Source organism: Oncorhynchus keta, chromosome 15, assembly GCF_023373465.1.
Source record: "Oncorhynchus keta strain PuntledgeMale-10-30-2019 chromosome 15, Oket_V2, whole genome shotgun sequence".
NCBI classification, from domain to species: Eukaryota; Metazoa; Chordata; class Actinopteri; order Salmoniformes; family Salmonidae; genus Oncorhynchus; species Oncorhynchus keta.
This window is the reverse complement of record NC_068435.1, coordinates 24,449,341-24,467,863: the sequence shown is the minus strand read 5'-3', so window position 1 is coordinate 24,467,863 and position 18,523 is coordinate 24,449,341. Positions and strand designations below refer to the sequence as shown.

At 42.3% G+C, this 18,523-nt stretch overlaps 1 protein-coding gene across 4 annotated transcripts in view; it reads right to left on the bottom strand.

The window, feature by feature from the left end:
* The window catches only part of tnr (tenascin R (restrictin, janusin)), a 144,598-nt gene extending 126,347 nt beyond the window's left edge, over window positions 1-18,251 (bottom strand). For all 4 annotated transcript variants that reach the window (XM_035788072.2, XM_035788075.2, XM_035788074.2 and 1 more), the window contains exon 1: window positions 17,961-18,251. The gene's annotated coding sequence lies outside the window, so the exon portion shown is untranslated. The remainder of the gene's footprint in view (window positions 1-17,960) is intronic.
* Between the last annotated feature and the right edge of the window lie 272 nt (window positions 18,252-18,523).

Genomic DNA, 18,523 nt, shown 5'->3' with positions numbered 1-18,523 from the left:
CTTTGAGCATCAATGAGGCAACTTGGAGGCTCCAACGAAAAGAAAGAGAATCCAACCCTAGACTCTGACACCCTCTCCCTAGGTCTACAACTTCCCCCACAGGGGTATAACTTTCACCTCCAGGATTGGGCTCTTAACATAGCACTAAGATTTTTTTACACTACCCTCAGCAGAACAATCACCACACCACAAAACACGGATACTGGTGAAGCCATGATGCTGAGCAGGAGCCGAGTCCTTTCCTTTTAACTACAGAGCAGGATAGAGAAGACTTGGCAGCAGACATAGCTATGTGGGAGCTGTCCTCCATCTGCCCGCACAGATGGGGAGAACTAGCAGCTGAAAGACCACCAACACAAGCAAACCTCATTTATCCTCTTAACTGCTAAAAGACCACCAACACAAGAAAACCTCATCTATGTCTGCAAAATTCATCAAATTCACATCGAAATTGCAATATTGACATGTGCTGTAGTCATATCGCAAGAAATCCATATCACATGCAATATTTTGAAACGCATCTCAGCCACGTGTAATATCCGTTTTGATGATATACTTTTATTTCTCGCTTTCCCGCACAAACCAAGCCCTCCCCCTGTCACTCAAGCAACACAGTTCCACCTCCTCGTTAGATTCACAATAAGCTTGCATGCTGTTCTGTTAGGTGAAATACTGTCAACAAATTGTTTCAAACAAGAACAACGCTGCTTTCCTCTTCGCTTCTTAAAATAAATCATTCTATTTCTATGATTCCAACAGTTTCCCCAATTTTGATGTATATAGCGCGAAGAATTGAAATTGCAATATTTGGGGGGAGAAATCTTAATAAAATGTTTTTCCCATATCGTGAAGCCCTAACCCCATCTACTTATCCTCATGTTGAAAAATAGAACTGAGTAGTTCAAATATAGATTCAGATACATTTTTTGCCACATAGTAAGATTCTCTTGATAAAGCGCTCAAGAGAGTTGTATTCTTTGTTCAAAACAGTTGTATTCCTCTTTGACACAGACATTATGATAAACCAAACTTGGTTTCAAGCAAAAATGCCCCTGTTTCCACTGTCAATTAGCAAGAGGAAGGAAAGGTTTTCAACAGCGCACGGAATATCAATGTGTCTGACCACTGTCTAACTGGAATTGACTGTTGCTCATTTCACAAATTACAATTATCTGATTGGCCTACAGCTGCAGGGGGCTGGGAAGCCAGTGAGCCAGGCAGGCATGAAGGCCCCTGCGAGTGAGGGAGCCAAGAGAAAAGTGTAATTGGGAAATCAATGATGTTTGTTTAATTACTGGGTGAATTTAAATCAGTGCCACAGCTGTCATTAATACCACTGCCCAGGAGCCATCAGGAAGTCATTTTAAGCCATTCTGATAATGCTGAAACCCAAAATAATTAATACAACACCTTTTAATTGGTCCAGTCGCCTACTGTAGATACAAGAGAAACGGTAGAAACAACACAGAAGACACAGTAGAAAGATAGCTGTGGACACAATAAAAACATGAACACTGGACAGGGGAGAATGAAAACTCTATTTCCCATTGGCTTTCATTGTCAGTTCTGATGCAGGCACAGTAAACAACACGGACATTGGTTCACTCGGTTCTTTGGCAATAAGGTTTGACACTGACAACGAAAGCCCAATGGCACTCAGAGGCTGTTTGAAAGGGTGGATAACAGCCACAAAATAAGTTTGAAACAGAATACTGCAGACAACAAAGACTGTACTCTGGTGTATTTAGCCAATTATTTATTCTTCTACATCTGATTTGTTAAGATACTTCTGTTATTAAGATGTTTACACCTGCTGTATCCTGTGCACATGGTGAATAAACTTTGAAACTTGAAACCTTTAGCTTTACGTAACTAAAAATTGAAACAACTCAAATTATGCAAGCATATTTTAGTGTCCTGCATGCTTTCATACCGTGGCTAGTGTGATAAATGGAACAGCAGTTACAATAGTGGTGTGTGTGTGTGTGCGTACATGCACTCAGAATGGGAATGAGGCCTCCATTTGTGAGCAATAAGATCATTATTAGGTTAATGATACCATTCTCTCTAATTGCAGACATATGGAATCTTCACTGGAACAAACAATTGTTTTAGTCCTTAATCACATGTCAATTAACTTGAGAGTGGCAGTGGCAGTGCAATCCTGATTTGTTTCCAAATGATTTAGGATTAAAGCTCATATAGATTTAAATAGGGTCCACCCTATGTTCTCTCAGCCCCATGTTCCCCCATGTTCCTTCAGCCCTATTTTCCCTCAGCGCTATGTTCACTCTGCCCTATGTTCCCTCAACTCTATGATCCTTCAGCCCTATGTTCCCTCAACTCTATGATCCTCCAGCCCTATGTTCCCTCAACTCTATGATCCTTCAGCCCTATGTTCCCTCAACTCTATGATCCTTCAGCCCTATGTTCCCTCAACTCTATGATCCTTCAGCCCTATGTTCCATCAACAATATGATCCTTCACCCTTATGTTTCCTCAAACATCTGTTCTCTCAGCCCTATATTCCCTCAGAACCTACTTAACTATAAGGGTATATGGGACCTACTGAACATGTTGAATCACTGTGACCTTGACCTTTTCTTAAAGGCCCAGTGCAATCAAAAATGTACTTTCCTATGTTTTATATACACAGAGTATACCAAATATTAGGAACACCAAACATATGACATATTATGACATGGTTATGACAGTTTCGTAACATTTTATGACACTAGGTGTCAAGTAAAATGTTACCAAATATTACAGCAGCCCGAATGGCATTATGAGATAAAAAAAAAAAAGCCTTTTAGCGTCTACTGTAAGGGTGCGTGCTGGTGGCAGGGAAGTCAGGCGCAGGAGATCGAACTTAGTATAAAACGGAGCAGTTTAATAAGTGCTCAAAACCTCAGAAAACCAAAATATACAAAATAATACAAGTGGGTACAAAACCTGTCGCCAGAACATATCTTGCACATAGCTTACAAACAAACAATCACCAACAAGGACAATAAGGGGGAACGGAGAGTTAAAAAATAAAAAATAATAATGAATGGGATTGGAATCAGGTGTGATACAAGACCAGACAAAACCAAAGGAAAATTAAAAGAGGATCAGCGATGGCTAGAAGGTCGGTGACTTCGACCCCCGAACTCCGCCCGCACATAGAGAGGGACCAACTCTGTCGTGACAGTACCCCCCGACGCACGGCTCCAGCAGCGCGTCAACACCGGCCTCGGGGACGACCCGGAGGGCGAGGCGCAGGGCGATCCGGACAATGACGGTGGAACTCCTGCAGCATAGATGGGTCCAATAGATGGACCCAGCTTCCGGCAGGGCAGGCGGGGGGGCAGGTTTCAGGTCGAGAGCCAGGCCCGGTCCCCCGGTGCGAACACAGGGGTCTCACTACGGTGGCAATCTGCATTAACCTTCTGGCACATCACGGCCTGCTGAGGTAGACACGGACAGCTTCCCATGTCTCCTCCGCGCGCCTGAACCAGTAGTCCACCGCAGGAACCTCGGTCTGACCCTGATGCCAAGGCGCCAGAACCGGCTGGTACCCCAGTACGCACTGGAAGGGAGAGATGTTAGTGGAGAAGTGGAGGAGCGAGTTCTGTGCCATCTCAGCCTAGGGCATGAACTCCGCCCACTCCCCCGGCTGGTCCTGGCAATAGGACCGCAGAAACCTGGCCGCTGTGGAACAGGTAAGGGGTGTAGCTTACCTCTGGGCAGCTGCCTAGGAGCCTTACACTGGGCGCACACCGAGCAAGAGGAAAAAAACTCTCACGTCCTTAGCCAAGGTAGGCCACCAGTACATCCCGCTCAAACAGCGCACTGTCCGACCGATCCCAGGATGACCAGAGGAGGGTGACGTGTGTGTCCAATAGATCAACCAGTCACGGACAGCAGACGGGACGTACAGATGCCCAGCGGGACACTGGACGGGAGCGGGCTCCGCACGTAATGCCTGCTCAATGTCCGTGTCCAGCTCCCACACTATGGGAGTGGGATCCATGGGCCACTCCTCTGTGTCATACAGCAGGGACAATGCGTCTGCCTTCGTGTTCTGGGAGCCTGATCTGAAAGGGTAAACACAAACGCGTGAAAAACATGGCCCACCTTGCCTGGCGAGGGTTCAGTCTCCTCGCTGCCCGGATGTACTCCAGATTGCGGTGGTCAGTCCAGATGAGAGAGGGGTGTCTAGCCCCCTTAAGCCAATGTGTCCACACCATCAAAGCTTTGACGACATCCAACAACTCCCGGTCCCCCACATCATAGTTTCGCTCTGCTGGGCTGAGCTTCTTTGAGAAGAAGGCACAGGGACAGGGAGCTTCGGTGGCGTACCTGAGCGCTGAGAGAACACAGCTCCTATCCCAGCCTCGGACGCATCCACCTCCACTATGAATGCCAAAGAGGGATCCGGATGGGCCAGCACGGGAGCCGAGGTAAACAGAGCTCTCAGGTGACTAAAAGCCCTGTCCGCCTCAGCTGTCCACTGCAAGCGCACCAGGCCCCCCTTCAGCAGTGAGGTAATGGGAGCCGCTACCTGACCAAAACCCCTAGTAGTAGTTGGCAAACCCTAAGAACCGCTACACCTCCTTTACCTTGGTGGGAGTCGGCCAATTACGCACGGCTGCAATGCGGTCACTCTCCATCTCCACCCCTGAGGTGGAAATGCGATACCCTAGGAAGGAGACGGACTGTTGGAAGAACAGGCATTTCTCAGCCTTGACCTACAGGTCATGCTCCAACAGGCGACCAAGCACTCTGCGCACCAGGGACACATGCTCGGCATGTGTAGCGGAGTATATCAAAATGTCATCAATATACACCACTACACCCTGCCCGTGCAGGTCCCTGAAAATCTTGTCTACAAAGGCTTGGAAGACTGATGGCGCGTTAATCAACTCGTATGGCATGACGAGGTACTCATAGTGCCCAGAGGTGGTACTGAAAACAGTCTTCCACTTGTCTCCCTCTCGGATACGGACCAGGTTGTAAGCTCTCCTGAGATCTAATTTGGTGAAGAAGCGCACCCCGTGCATTGACTCTGTCGCTGTGGCTATGAGCGGTAGCGGGTAACTATACCTCACAGTGATCTGATTCAGACCCGATAGTCAATACACGGGCGCAGACCTCCCTCCTGCTTCTTCACAAAAACAAAACTCGAGGAGGCGGCTGAAGTGGAGGACCGAATGTACCCCTGACGCAGGGATTCAGAGACATATGTTTCCATAGCCTCCATCTCCGCCTGTGAGAGGAGATACACGTGACTCCTGGGAAGTGCAGTGTCTACTAGGAGATCTATCGCGCAATCGCCCCGTCAATGAGGTGGTAATTGAGTCGCGTTCTTTTTGGAGAAGGTGAGAGCAAAATCGTATTCAGGGGGAATGCGCACGGTGGTCTGGACTCTCCACCGTAGTAGCACCAACAAAAACCCCTAAACACCTACCTGAGCACACTCGCGACCACCCCGTGAGAGCACTCTGTGGCCAAGAAAGAGAAGGGTTATGAGAAGCTAACCAGGGTAGGCACAGCACCACGGGAAACGCAGGAGAGTCAATAAGGAAGAGACTAATTCTCTCCGTATGACCCCCCTGCGTCACCATGCCCAAAGGAGCGGTGACCTCCCTAATCAACCCTGACCCTAATGGTCGACTATCTAAGGCGTGAACGGGGAAAGGCACATCCATGGGAACAATGGGGATCCCTAAACTATGGGCTAAAGCTCTGTCAATAAAATTCACAGCCGCGCCTGAAACGACAAGCTCCTTATGCTGGGAATATGGGTCTGCTGCCTCGATCCCCAGAGGAACCAACCCGACACCGACCGTCAGTGTGACCTCTGCGGCCACAGATGGTGGGATTCCTGGGAATGCATTCTGATGAAGCTCATCAAAGGTAAGTGAATATTTATAATGCTATTTCTGACTAATGTTGACTACACAATATGGCGGATATCTTTTTGGCTGCTTTGTTGTCTGAACGCTGTACACAGCGGTTGCATTAAGGTGAAGTATATCTCTTATTCCATGTATAGCACTTGTATTTTCAATCAACATTTATGATGAGTATTTCTGTAAATTGATGTGGCTCTCTGCAAAATCACCACATGTTTTAGAACTACTGAATGTGACGCGCCAATGTAAAATGAGATTTTTTTCATATAAATATGCACTTTAGCGATGAAGATCATCAAAGGTTAGTGATTAATTTTATCTCTATTTCTGCTTTTTGTGACTCCTCTCTTTGGCTGGGAAAATGGCTGTGTTTTTCTGTGACTTGGTGGTGACCTAACATAATCGTTTTGTTTCGCTGTAAAGCCTTTTTGAAATCAGACACTGTGGCTGGATTAACGAGAATTTTATCTTTAAAATGGTGTAAAATACTTGTATGCTTGAGGATTTTTAATTATGAGATTTTTGACGTTTTGAATTTGGCGCCCTGCACTTTCACTGGCTGTTGTCGATGTGGGATGCTACCATCCCACATATCCCAGAGAGGCTAGAAGGATCCGATGGCTAGAAGGTCGGCGACTTCGACCGCCGAACGCCGTTTGAACAAGGAGAGGGACCATCTTCGGCGGAAGTCGTGACATCTACTCAAGTACTTTTTATAACGATTGGCTCAAATATGTACAATTATATAGCCTAGGACCACCTGAAATATTGAATCATTGACTGGAAACTGGAAACACAAATCTGAGTATGCTAACAGTCCTGAACATTAGAACAGAGCATGGAAAAAAGTATTTTCATTACTCAGCCCCCTGGTGTTGGAATTCCCTCCAAGTCAACCTAAAGCCACAGGACCTGGTGTCCCTAGAGGAGTTCAAACAACAAATAGAAGAACAGGTTGTTGAGGCATGTAGTTGTTTCTGGTTGTCACCCTGTCACTAGTCGGTGTTGCCTTATGTAAGAAAGCATGTTGAAGTATTTGATACTATTTCATATTTGATACTATAATGGCCCTGTGATTGACATATTGCACTTCAATGCTTTTATTTCTCGAACCTGTGTCGTGTACAACCATGCTGCTTTTTATATTAAAATTGTCTGAAACGAATGTGTTGATGCTGCTGTCTTGGTCCAGGTCTCTCAAGAGAATAACCTGGTTAAATAAAGGTAACACGTTTCAGGTAAGACCCAAATGCAGGCAACGTCGAATAACAACAGTTTATTAAATCGAAAAGGGATAGGCGGGTCAAGGGCAGGCAGAGGTCAGTAATCCAGATAGGTGTGGCAATGTACAGGACGGCAGGTAGGCTCAGGGTCAGGGCAAGCAAGGGTCAGTAATCCAGAAAGGTGGGGCAAAGGTACAGGATGGCAGGCAGGCAGAATGGTCAACACCGGTAAAACTAGGAAACAGGAACAATCGAGAGTATAGGGAAGTATAGGGAAGTATATAGTATCGAGAGTATAGGGAATGGGTAGGTTTGACAAAACAAAACGAACTGGCAACAGACAAACAGAGAACACAGGTATAACTACACAGGGGATAATGGGGAAGATGGGCGACACCTGGAGGGGGGTGGAGATAATCACAAAATGTGAAACAGATCAGGGTGTGACAAAAGGTTTGTTTACAGGAACTATTTAGATCGTATTTGGCACAAATAAGCAAGGCCATTGGACTGACTAAAAATGTCTTTGAGGCCCAGTGTGGTCAAAATTATATTTTTCCAATTTTCTATATTATATCTTAGAAAAGTTGATAAAACAAAAACTGTAAAACTGTGAAGAAATGTGGACCAAATGTAATTTCCTGAGAGTTGCTGGTTGAAAATACAATATACACAGGACCTTCTGGATGGGTGGAGTTGTGGCTTGATGGTGACATCACCAGGCGGTATAAGATAATATAGACCAATAACAAAGAGTTCCAGACCTTTCTGACAATAACAGTTCATTTTCAGATTAAATATCCCCCCTCAACACTCTACATGATTCCATGTGTGTTATTTCATAGTTCTGATGTCTTCACTATTATTCTACCATAGTAGAAATAAAGAAAAACCATTGAATGAGTAGATGTGTCCAAACTTTTGACTGGTACTGTAAGTATTCACACCCTGAGTCAATACTTTGCAGAAGCACATTTGGCAGTGTTACAGCTCTCGTTTGTGGAATGACTGGACCAAGGTGCAGCGTATTAGGTGTACATCATACTTTTTATTGATGACACCAAAAGCAAAATAACGACAAAAACGAAGGCGCACAGTTCTGTAAGGCAAAATAAACTACAGAAAACAAGATCCCACAACTGAAGGTGGGAAAAGGGGCTGCCTAAGTATGATCCCCAATCAGAGAACGATAAACAGCTGCCTCTGATTGGGAACCATACTAGGCCAACAAAGAAATAGACAAACTAGAATGCCCACCCAAATCACACCCTGACCTAACCAAATAGAGACATAAACAGGCTCTCTAAGGTCAGGGAGTGACAGGCAGCGATTACAGCTGTGAGTCTTTCCGGGTAAGTCTCTAAGAGCTTTCCACACCTGGATTGTGCAACATTTGCCTATTATTCTTAAAATAATGTGTCAATCTTTGTCAAATTGGTTGTCATTTCTAGACAACCATTTTCAGGTCTTGCCATAGATTTTGAAGTAGATTAAAGTCAAAACGCTGCCACTCAGCCATTGTCTTCTGTTAGGGTTGCGTCAATTGAATCTGGTATCAGGATAAATATGACAATGAGTCACCGATTGTAAACTATGTACTTTTTATTAGCTAAGCAATACCTGGTAAATGCAATTTTCATATATACGGGCTCTCTGTCCCACCTCGCAGGGCAAACAGAGAACTGACTTGTTCCTGACAAAGATATTATAATATACTCTTGACAGAAGTAGTTCCTGGTTCCTAGCCGGCCTGTCAGAGTTGAAACTGGGCGTGGTTTAGACTCACCCAGCCTATCGTTGATTGTTGGCGCAGAGCTGGTCCCAGCCCCCTGGCGCTCCATCAGTCAGTGTTGTAGTTGTGTAGAATATACAGTTATCAGGCACCTGGCTTCTGTTATCGAACAAAAGACCGTTTGTGCTCGCAACACTACGTTCTGAATGTGTCCCCCAACTCATTGCACAGTTCCTGTCTTCATGTTATTCTGTATTTCTCCATCATGAGAAAGGCCCATGGCCCTGAAACTGTTAACAATGTCTCAAGTCAGCTATGTTGCATAACACATACATCCACACAAGCCAATAGCAGATCATATTAAATCACATATATGGTAACGTGCTATAGTGCATAACACGGAATCCTCATACTTCTTAGTAAGCAAGCAACCAGTGTAGATTTGGCCTTGTGTTTCAGGTTATTGTCCTGCTAAAAGGTAAATTAATCTCCTGGTGTTTGGTGGAAATCCCTGAGTGGTTTTGTTCCTCTCCGGCAACTGAGTTAGGAAAGACGCCTGTATCTTTGTGGTGACTGGGTGTATTGATACACCTTCCAAAGAGTAATTAATACGTTCACTTGTAACTTCACTTGTATGTGTGGGGTACAGATATGAGGTCGTCATTTCATGAGGTAGTCAACACTATTATTGCAACTTATTATTTGACTTGTTAAGCAAATGTTTACTCCTGAACGTATTTAGGCTTGCCATAATAAAGGGGTTACATACTTATTGACTCAAAACATTTTCAGCTTTCATTTTCTATTCACTTGTAAAAACATAATTCCACTTTGATATTATAGTGTATTGTGTGTAGAGTAGCGACACACCCTGAATTGAATCCATTTTACATTCAGGTTGTAGAGCAAAACAAAATGTGGAAAATGTTAAGGGGTGTGAATACTTAATGAAGGCGTTTTATTTACACACTATTAGGAAGCAGCATCTGAAACTGCAATACAGATATGAATGTAAAGATACTATACACCCAAAACATATTTACCCTTTGGCTCAGGTGTCTCTTGCATCTAAGAAAATTGCATCTAAGAAAATCAAAATTACAAACAGAGTGATGGCTAGATGTGGGACCTTTGTTGCATTTCAAAGATGGTGGTAGGGAAATAAAGTTGTTTCTCTTTGTATTTTCTCCTACCAGATCTATTGTGTTATATTCTCCGAAACTCAATTCACATTTCCACAAACTTTAAAGTGTTTCCTTTCAAATGGTACCAAGAAAATGCATATCCTTGCTTCAAGGGCCTGAGCTACAGGCAGTTAGATTTGGGTTTTTAATTTTAGGATAAAATTGAAAAGAAAAGAGGCTATCCCTAAGAACTTTTTAAAGATGGGTTTGATTCAGAGAAGTGTAAGAGTTGGAAACTCTTGTCAGAAGCTATACACAGAATAGACCAGCATAATGATGCTATGGACAAACAAGCTCTTGGGGCCCCATGCGCCTGTCTGACATCGGTATATTTTTTCTTCATTTAGTAAATAATTTTGACAGTAACCCTCAAAAAAGTCATTCATAACCCTTTTTAATTTCCAAATCTACTAGCAAGCTAAGTACTTGTTTCTTGAGCTTCAATGTGACTGGTCGAAGTGCTTCAGGCCTTGAAAATGAAATCATTGAAAGTAGGAGAATATCTGTGAACAAATGCTGTGGTAAAGACTAAGACACCACCAGTGCAATGAGTTTACCTTACTCAGGTGTTCAAAAGCGCATATCAGAACGAGAGCCTAATACTTCTTAGGTAGTTCTTTATGAGATTTATTTAGAAAATGATCCTCTCTGCAAATGTGACAGTTAAAGGGATGGTTAAAAACAGCTTGATTGCTGTAGCAACATCAGGGAAACCAGACAGACGGGAGTGGTGCTTCAAATACCGAAGTTCTGCAACATCTTTAACTAAGCCTCTCACATTCTCCTTAATTGCTGCCTTCAACACGTTAAGGAAAGAGATTAACTGTATAGGAAGCTCTGGGACAGGTCGTACTGATACTGGACAGCAGATGCAAACAGATGATCATCTTAAGTGGACAACAGTTCTTGAGGGCTCAAACAAAAAAAAGCAGTTTGTGATTTGGTTCATACTGGTGAACTGGCGGTTTAGTTGTGTGGTTGCAATATAATGCATCATTCAAGACTAAGTTTAAATTATGTGCAGCGCAATGGACACATGATGCACAATGTCTCAGGGAAGACAGTCTGGGTTGTCAATATTGTTTTTTGTTATTATTTATTGAACCTTTATTTAACTAGGCAAGTCAGTTAAGAACAAATTCTTATTTACAATGACGGCCTACCAAAAGGCAAAAGGCCTCCTGCAGGGATGGGGGCTGGGATTAAAATGAAAAATAAATTAAATAAAAATATAGGACAAAACACACATCACGACAAGAGAGACAACACTACATAAAGAGAGACCTAAAGACAACATAGCATGGCAGCAACATATGACAACACAGCATGGTAGCAACACAACATGACAACAACATGGTAGCAGCACAAAACATGGTACAAACATTATTGGGCACAGATAACAGTACAAAGGGCAAGAAAGTAGAGACAACAATACATCACGCAAAGCAGCCACAACTGTCAGTAAGAGTGTCCGTTAATGAGTCTATGAATAAAGAGATTGAGATAAATGACAATACTCAGTATAGAAAATAGTCGGCCTGCAATATAGACCAATAGGCCGTAGTGAAAACATTTGACACAAAAATGCAAGACGGCGCCTTACTGTACCTACTATAGGCCTTTCCATAGAAAACAAATTGAGATTGGCATTAATTGATTGGTTTTGCACACAACAACCTTCTATCCAAGCTAGGAGATGATAGCACAAGGGGAGCTCTTGTCATGCCGATTCAGGTAGGCTATACAGGACAGTTGTATATTATTATTTTTTTAAATGGCTGCTGATTAGTATGCTGTTGAATAGAAAATATATTTTTTTATCCAAAATGTTTGAATTTCAAACTTCAATTACTGAACAAGTAATTACATTATTGAGGCCAGCCAGGAGTCTAAATGGACACCCTGCAACACCATGTACTGTACAGTGCACTAAAATAATTCAGAATACTTTACTTTTTTTAACATTACAGCCTTATTAAATAATTTATTAAATCGTTTTTTCTCTAATCAATCTACACACAATACCCCACAACGACAAAACAAAAACAGTATTTTAGAAATGTTTTCAAATGCATTACACATTTTTTTTAACTAATCACATTTATAGTTGAAGTTGGAAGTTTACATACACTTAGGTTGTAGTCATTAAAACTTTTTTTTAAACTTTTTTAAAAACTTTTTTAAAAACGTTTTTAACCACTCCACAAATTTCTGGTTAACAAACTATAGTTTTGACGAGTCGGTTAGGACATCCACTTTGTGCATGACAGAATACATTTTTACAACAATTGTTTATAGACAGATTATTTCACTTAGAATTCACTGTATCACAATTCCAGTGGGTCAGAAGTTTACATACACTAAGTTGACTGTGCCTTTAAACAGCTTGGAAAATTCCAGAAAATGATGTCATGGCTTTAGAAGCTTCTGATAGGCTAAATTACATCATTTGAGTCAATTGGAGGTGTACCTGTGGATGTATTTCAAAGCCTACCTTCAAACTCAGTGACTTGTTCTCAGTGACTCCTGCGTTGTCTTGGCTGTGTTCTTAGGGTCATTGTCCTGTTGGAAGGTGAACCGTTGCCCCAGTCTGAGGTCCTGAGTGCTCTGGAGAAGGTTTTCGTCGAGGATCTCTCTGTACTTTGCTCCGTTCATCTTTACCCTCGATCCTGACTATTCTCCCAGTCCCTTCCGCTGAAAAACAGCCACGCAGCATGATGCTGCCACCACAATGCTTTATTGTCGGGATGGTATTGGCCAGGTGATGAGTGGTGCCTGGTTTCCTCCAGACGTGACGCTTGGCATTCAGGCCTAAGAGTTCAATCTTGGTTTCATCAGACCACAGAATCTTGTTTGTCATGGTCTGAGAGTCCTTTAGGTTCCTTTTGGAAAACTCCTTTTACTGAGGAGTGGCTCTACCATAAAGGCCTGATTGGTGGAGTGCTGCAGAAATGGTTGTCCTTCTGGATGGTTCTCCCATCTCTCCCGAGGTACTCTGGAGCTCTGTCAGATTGACTGTCAGGTTCTTGGTCACCTCCATGACCAAGGCCCTTCTATGCCGATTGCTCAGTTTGGCCATGTGGTCAGTTCTAGGAAGAGTCTTGGTGGTTCCAAACTTGTTCCATTTAAGAATGGAGGTCCTTGGGGACCTTCAATGCTGCAGAAATGTTTTGGTACCTTTCCCCAGATTTGTGCCCCGACACAATTCTGTCTCAGAACTCTATGGACGATTCTTTTGATCTCATGGCTTGGTTTCTGCTCTGACATGCACTGTGAGACCTGATATAAACAGGTGTGAGTCTTTCCAAATCATGTCCAATCAATTGAATTTACCACAGGTGGACTCCACTCAAGTTGTAGAAACATCTCAAGGATGATCAATGGAAACAGGCTGCACCTGAGCTCAATTTCAAGTCTCATGGCAAAGGGTCATGCTTATGTAAATAAGGTATTTCTGTTTTTTATTTGTAATAAATGTTTTCTAAAAACCTATTTTCGCTATGTCATTATGGGGTATTACGTGTAGATTGATGAGGGAGCATTTTTATTTATTACATTTTAGAATAAAGCTATAAAGATTTTTATTTTATTTTTTAAGTTAAGAGATCTGAATACTTTTCGAATGCACTGTATAGCATTGTGAAATGTTAGGCTTAACATGAGAAAATCACGACCAAATATGCATACCAATAAACATTGGTCTATTAGCTAAAGCAAAGCTATAGGCTACATGCCCTGGCACCACAGAAAGTCCATCATCAATTCGATAGGCAGATGCATAGTCATGTCGCAATTTGGACAGCAATCGGAAGTCTATATTTTGTGAGTGGCTGGCTGGCTGACGCATTCAATTCATTTTGATTTTAGGGTAAGGTGGTGGGGGGGGGGCGAACTCTGACCAGAGACACTGCATTACGCTACTGCTCTCATCCCACTAATAAGAAGTCATTAGCATGGCCCTCCTCGTTCCCTAACGTTGGGAGGAGAAAATGTGGATAAAAATAACCTCAGAGACCCGTAAGGCAAATGCTTGTTAAAGAGATACTGTACTGTTTCTTCCTTACAAAATGATTTATTTGAAGCGCCCTATAGTATACTGCTACACCTGGATCAGAGAAGCAGAAATTATACCCAACTAGGGATGATGAACAAATCCCATGACTGTTGTGAAGATCAAATAAAACAAAACACCTTAACAAATATAAAGAGAACAAGTCCACATACTATACTTTTAGTGATCTGGTCTAAGAAGGGTCCTAACGAAATAGCGAAAATAATTAAAGAGGGCCTATGTTTCAAATTATTATTAGCTGAAAGATGGATGGTCTTCATTCATCCTCATCCTTCTTAACTTTTTATTGCGGTTCAGTTTAAGTGTTCTCTGGGTTTTCTGTCGACACAAGCAGTAATATACTGTTGTGAATCCGAGGAGAATTAAAGCTAATCCAAAGCTCCTGTCCAGCTATTGGAAATCATATTTGATTTATGCTTTTTTTTTCTCCCCATTTCCTTCAGGTTTATGGCACAATCAATCGCCTGGTTAGCTCAGGCATGATCAAACAGAGCTGATAAGACAAACGTTCTTTGTCACTGAGCAGTATATAACTGGGATTTTTTAGCCCTCCATCGATTGCTGATTTTCTCTGCCCAGCACTGCAATTCAAAGCAAACTGTAGGTAGTCGGAATCTATCTTGCCGGATAAGACTCCTGACCACCAAACTGCTGACTTGTTGCTCGCCCACTGTCACTTAACATTTATCTGAGTCTGGTATCATTTCGGTGCTCAAAGAGCATGCAGACTTTCGAATAGAGGATGCACAGAGAACGCTACTTCTGTATGCAGCCTGCCTTGGGCAGCCAAACTGAAATAGTGTAATAAGATCTTCATAGTTAATATATTCATCATAAACATTAATGAAGACAGGCATGGTCTAAGTTCAACACTAGTGCTTTGTTGTGCCAGAGGATTGTCTCCAGAGCTTTTCTCCACAGGCCAGAATAGAAGCCTGGCACCACTGCAAGCCAATGCACTTTAACTCCCCCACTGGTGATGAGAAAAAAGCCATGCTTCCACGGGTGCATGATAATAAGTAACATTGTACATTTCAAATGGGCTCTTACTCTATCTCTCGCCAGGGAAACAGGGTTGCATAGGTAGGAAGATTTGCATGAGCATGAGTTTGTGTGTTTCATTATTTTCTGTTTTCTATACTTTGATTTTGGGAAATGGAAATGCTTGTGTGGCTTTTTCTGTGTGTGGTGCAGACAAATCAGTGCAGGGTCTACAGAGCATTCATCAAACAGATTGAGAATATGACAGAACGGACCATGGTGACCCCAAAGGGATGTGTGGAAGACTGGTAGAATAATCTAGAGCAACCACATAGCACCATCTCTATACTGTATCATCATTGTGCATTGCATGCATCCACTGTCATTAGCTAATGACCTTTGATTGTAAGTATAATAATATTGTCCTAAAATAAGCTTGAAATGGGATAGCATGATGGAGGAAACCAGAGACTGTTCAGAAGTCCTCAGTTGCATTTTTTTTGCAAGAAGCTGTTCATCACACTGTCAGTTTCTTTATTACAGTGGCCCGAGAGAAACACAATGGTACAGATTTAGGTGGATCTGGCTATTGGTATTATGTACACCTGAACAGTGTTTTGGCAGCTCTGTTTGTCTGAATACATTATTTGATTGATGATGCAAATGAATGAAATACCTCCATTTGAATGCAGAATAATGAGGAGTAATGGGGAAACTTCTCTAACAAAATCACCACTGGGCGCAACAGGGAACTAAATCCCCAGGATTTAAACATTATGTAAATGATTAATGACCACATAGACTAACATCATCTTGTTGTTTGGCTACCCATTGGCACACTGGTAAATATTAATTATTCACATAGAGAACAAAAAGAAACCGTCCTGAGCTATAGAGTAATGAATCAAGCTGAGGCAAAAAAAAGAGAAAGAGCACCACTTAATGATGTCAATATTTTTAACCTAACCTAATGAATGAGTCTATTTCTAAGCGTTATTAATGAACAAAAGTCCACAAGGAATAGGTTACAATGTTTTTCTATCAATTCTCTTAACATATAGCACAGACATATTATGCCTTGTGATTTTCAGCCATTTTACACACATTCATTGATCACTGTATGGTTAGCAAGCTAGCTTCTAAGTCACACTTTATGGATGGATGGATCTACTTAGTAGATGAAATAGAGAGAATGTTATCTACATTTTCAGACTTAGCGAACCTTTGAAAGCATGGCTCATGCTAATGACACAGGGTCACAGGGGAGAAGGGAATTGAGAGGCTGGGAGGTATGATGAATCCTTAGACTGATTCCTTTCTACCCCCAGACTCACAGACAGCCTATATCCACATCGCACACAGCATGAAGGTGGTGCCTAAAATTAACCAAACGATATCTCAGAACAGAAGAATACTACTCGATACCGCCAGACTCTTTCAGCATACATCCACATCAAACACAACTCAAAGGTGGTGCCTAAAATTAACCAAATTATATCTCACAGTCACAACACAGAATGGACCAACAGAGTTATTTTGCAATGGTGTGAGATTTCTGTACAGACTGTAAATCATCCAAAAGAGTATGCCCTAGGACACCCCCTCACCAGATGTTAACATCATGCTAATATCTGACAGCAAACCTCTGACTCTCTGGTCCATGGACAATATGTTCAGCTCACTTTGACCAATTAGACACATGAGATATATATGACAGTAACCTTCACTGGGTGATGCTGTCTAGAAGAACACCAGATATATAGCTAAATGTTTCCCAAAAAATAATACCATGAGATAAACATATTATTTCTGGAGATATAAACCACACTATATCATCCTTATCTGACACAACATTAAACAAATGATTGGATGTATAAACATTCATTTTCTTAGTCAACAGCAATAATACTTAGCTTAGATTTGATCTGGGGAAATAAAACTAAAATACAATGATAGCAGTGGTTTAGTTTCAGACAACAATGTGATCAAGACTCAGTGACCTGGTGGTTAAGGGGTCTGCAGTAAAAACAGAACTTAAAAGAACGGAGTTGTTTGATATGACACGCCACCACTTTTCACACGTACACAGCAGGTGAAACAGTAAGTTCCTTTGATATTTCTTGTTGTTGACATTAATTAATGACAACCCCAGATTTGCTTGCTAAGTGACCCATTCACAAGCCTCAGAACCCAGTGTGACATTGGCTAGTTGAGACACTTGAATATGTGGGGGAAATTAGGGACACTGATAGTGCTCCTCCAAAACAAGTCAGTTATGGGTTTGTTTCATGTTGTATACTCGGCACACGGAATAAATCTAGACATCTATACAATGCATGCTACATTATGTGATCAATTGAACATGTCATTTATTGTTAGAAAAGGTTAAGTAATGATAAAGATTATTATTTTGTTTTTATTAAATTTTTCCAGTGAAATACAGAGTAACTAGATACGGAACCATATACTAGGTGTACATAAAAAAAAAAAAACAGTTTTTAAGAGTACTGATTTTGTTGTGATATGGAATGTGCTTGCCATTAAAGTCTGCAGTACTTTTGCATTACTTTTGGAGTACTCATTGTCCTGTAAATTGTATCAGTATCAATTAATGTAACATGAAATTGCTCTAGCGCTTGATGAAACTGTTTCTAACAATATTAGAGGGGTTTAGTTTCCTGATGTTGTCTGCTGTTTAGTCCCTGCTGAGGAGTCATTAGCTGGATATTGTTGTGGCCCCTCTGCTCAGCAGGATAATGTTTCGATTGATATATTTGTTATATTGCCCCCGTCAACCAAACCCCCATCAGGAACAAAGCTATACCTGACATCAATCAAAAAAAATTTAAAACATGCAGTCTAACTTACCCAATTTCCCTCGCTTTATCTCTCTCTTCCCTCTGGTGCCGGTCCCTTTCTCTCGCTGTACACTGATCTCCAAGAGGCTTCTCTCTCACTCTCCTAGCATCTTTTGCCGACTGTATTGATCTTTCAGCCAAGTATGTATGTAGCCCTGTATTGTTACTACTGCTGATCAGATGAGAGCTCTCCTCTCTCCCTGCCTCTCACAGCTGCAATGGGGAAGCAACGTGTGCTTCTCGCTTTTGCTCTCTCTCCCCCGCTCGCTCTCTGACTCGCTCTCTGCCTCTCGCTCACTGACTCGCTCTCTGCCTCTCGCTCTCTGACTCGCTCTCTCTCTTGTTGTGCTGTATTGATCTCTCTGTGCTGTTCCTCTACTAGTGCAGCCCCTAGTGGGCATTCCAGACACTACTTGTAGCAATCTCACTGTGATTGACCCAGCTCAGTACACATCGAGTTGGGGAGGGGAGGCAGGAGGCAGGAGGGAGGAGGGTGCCTGGGCAAGTGCATGATGCCTCTGAAGAACAAGGTGCAACCTGGGCGGTCAGCAGGCAGCAGGACCCCTACCTTCA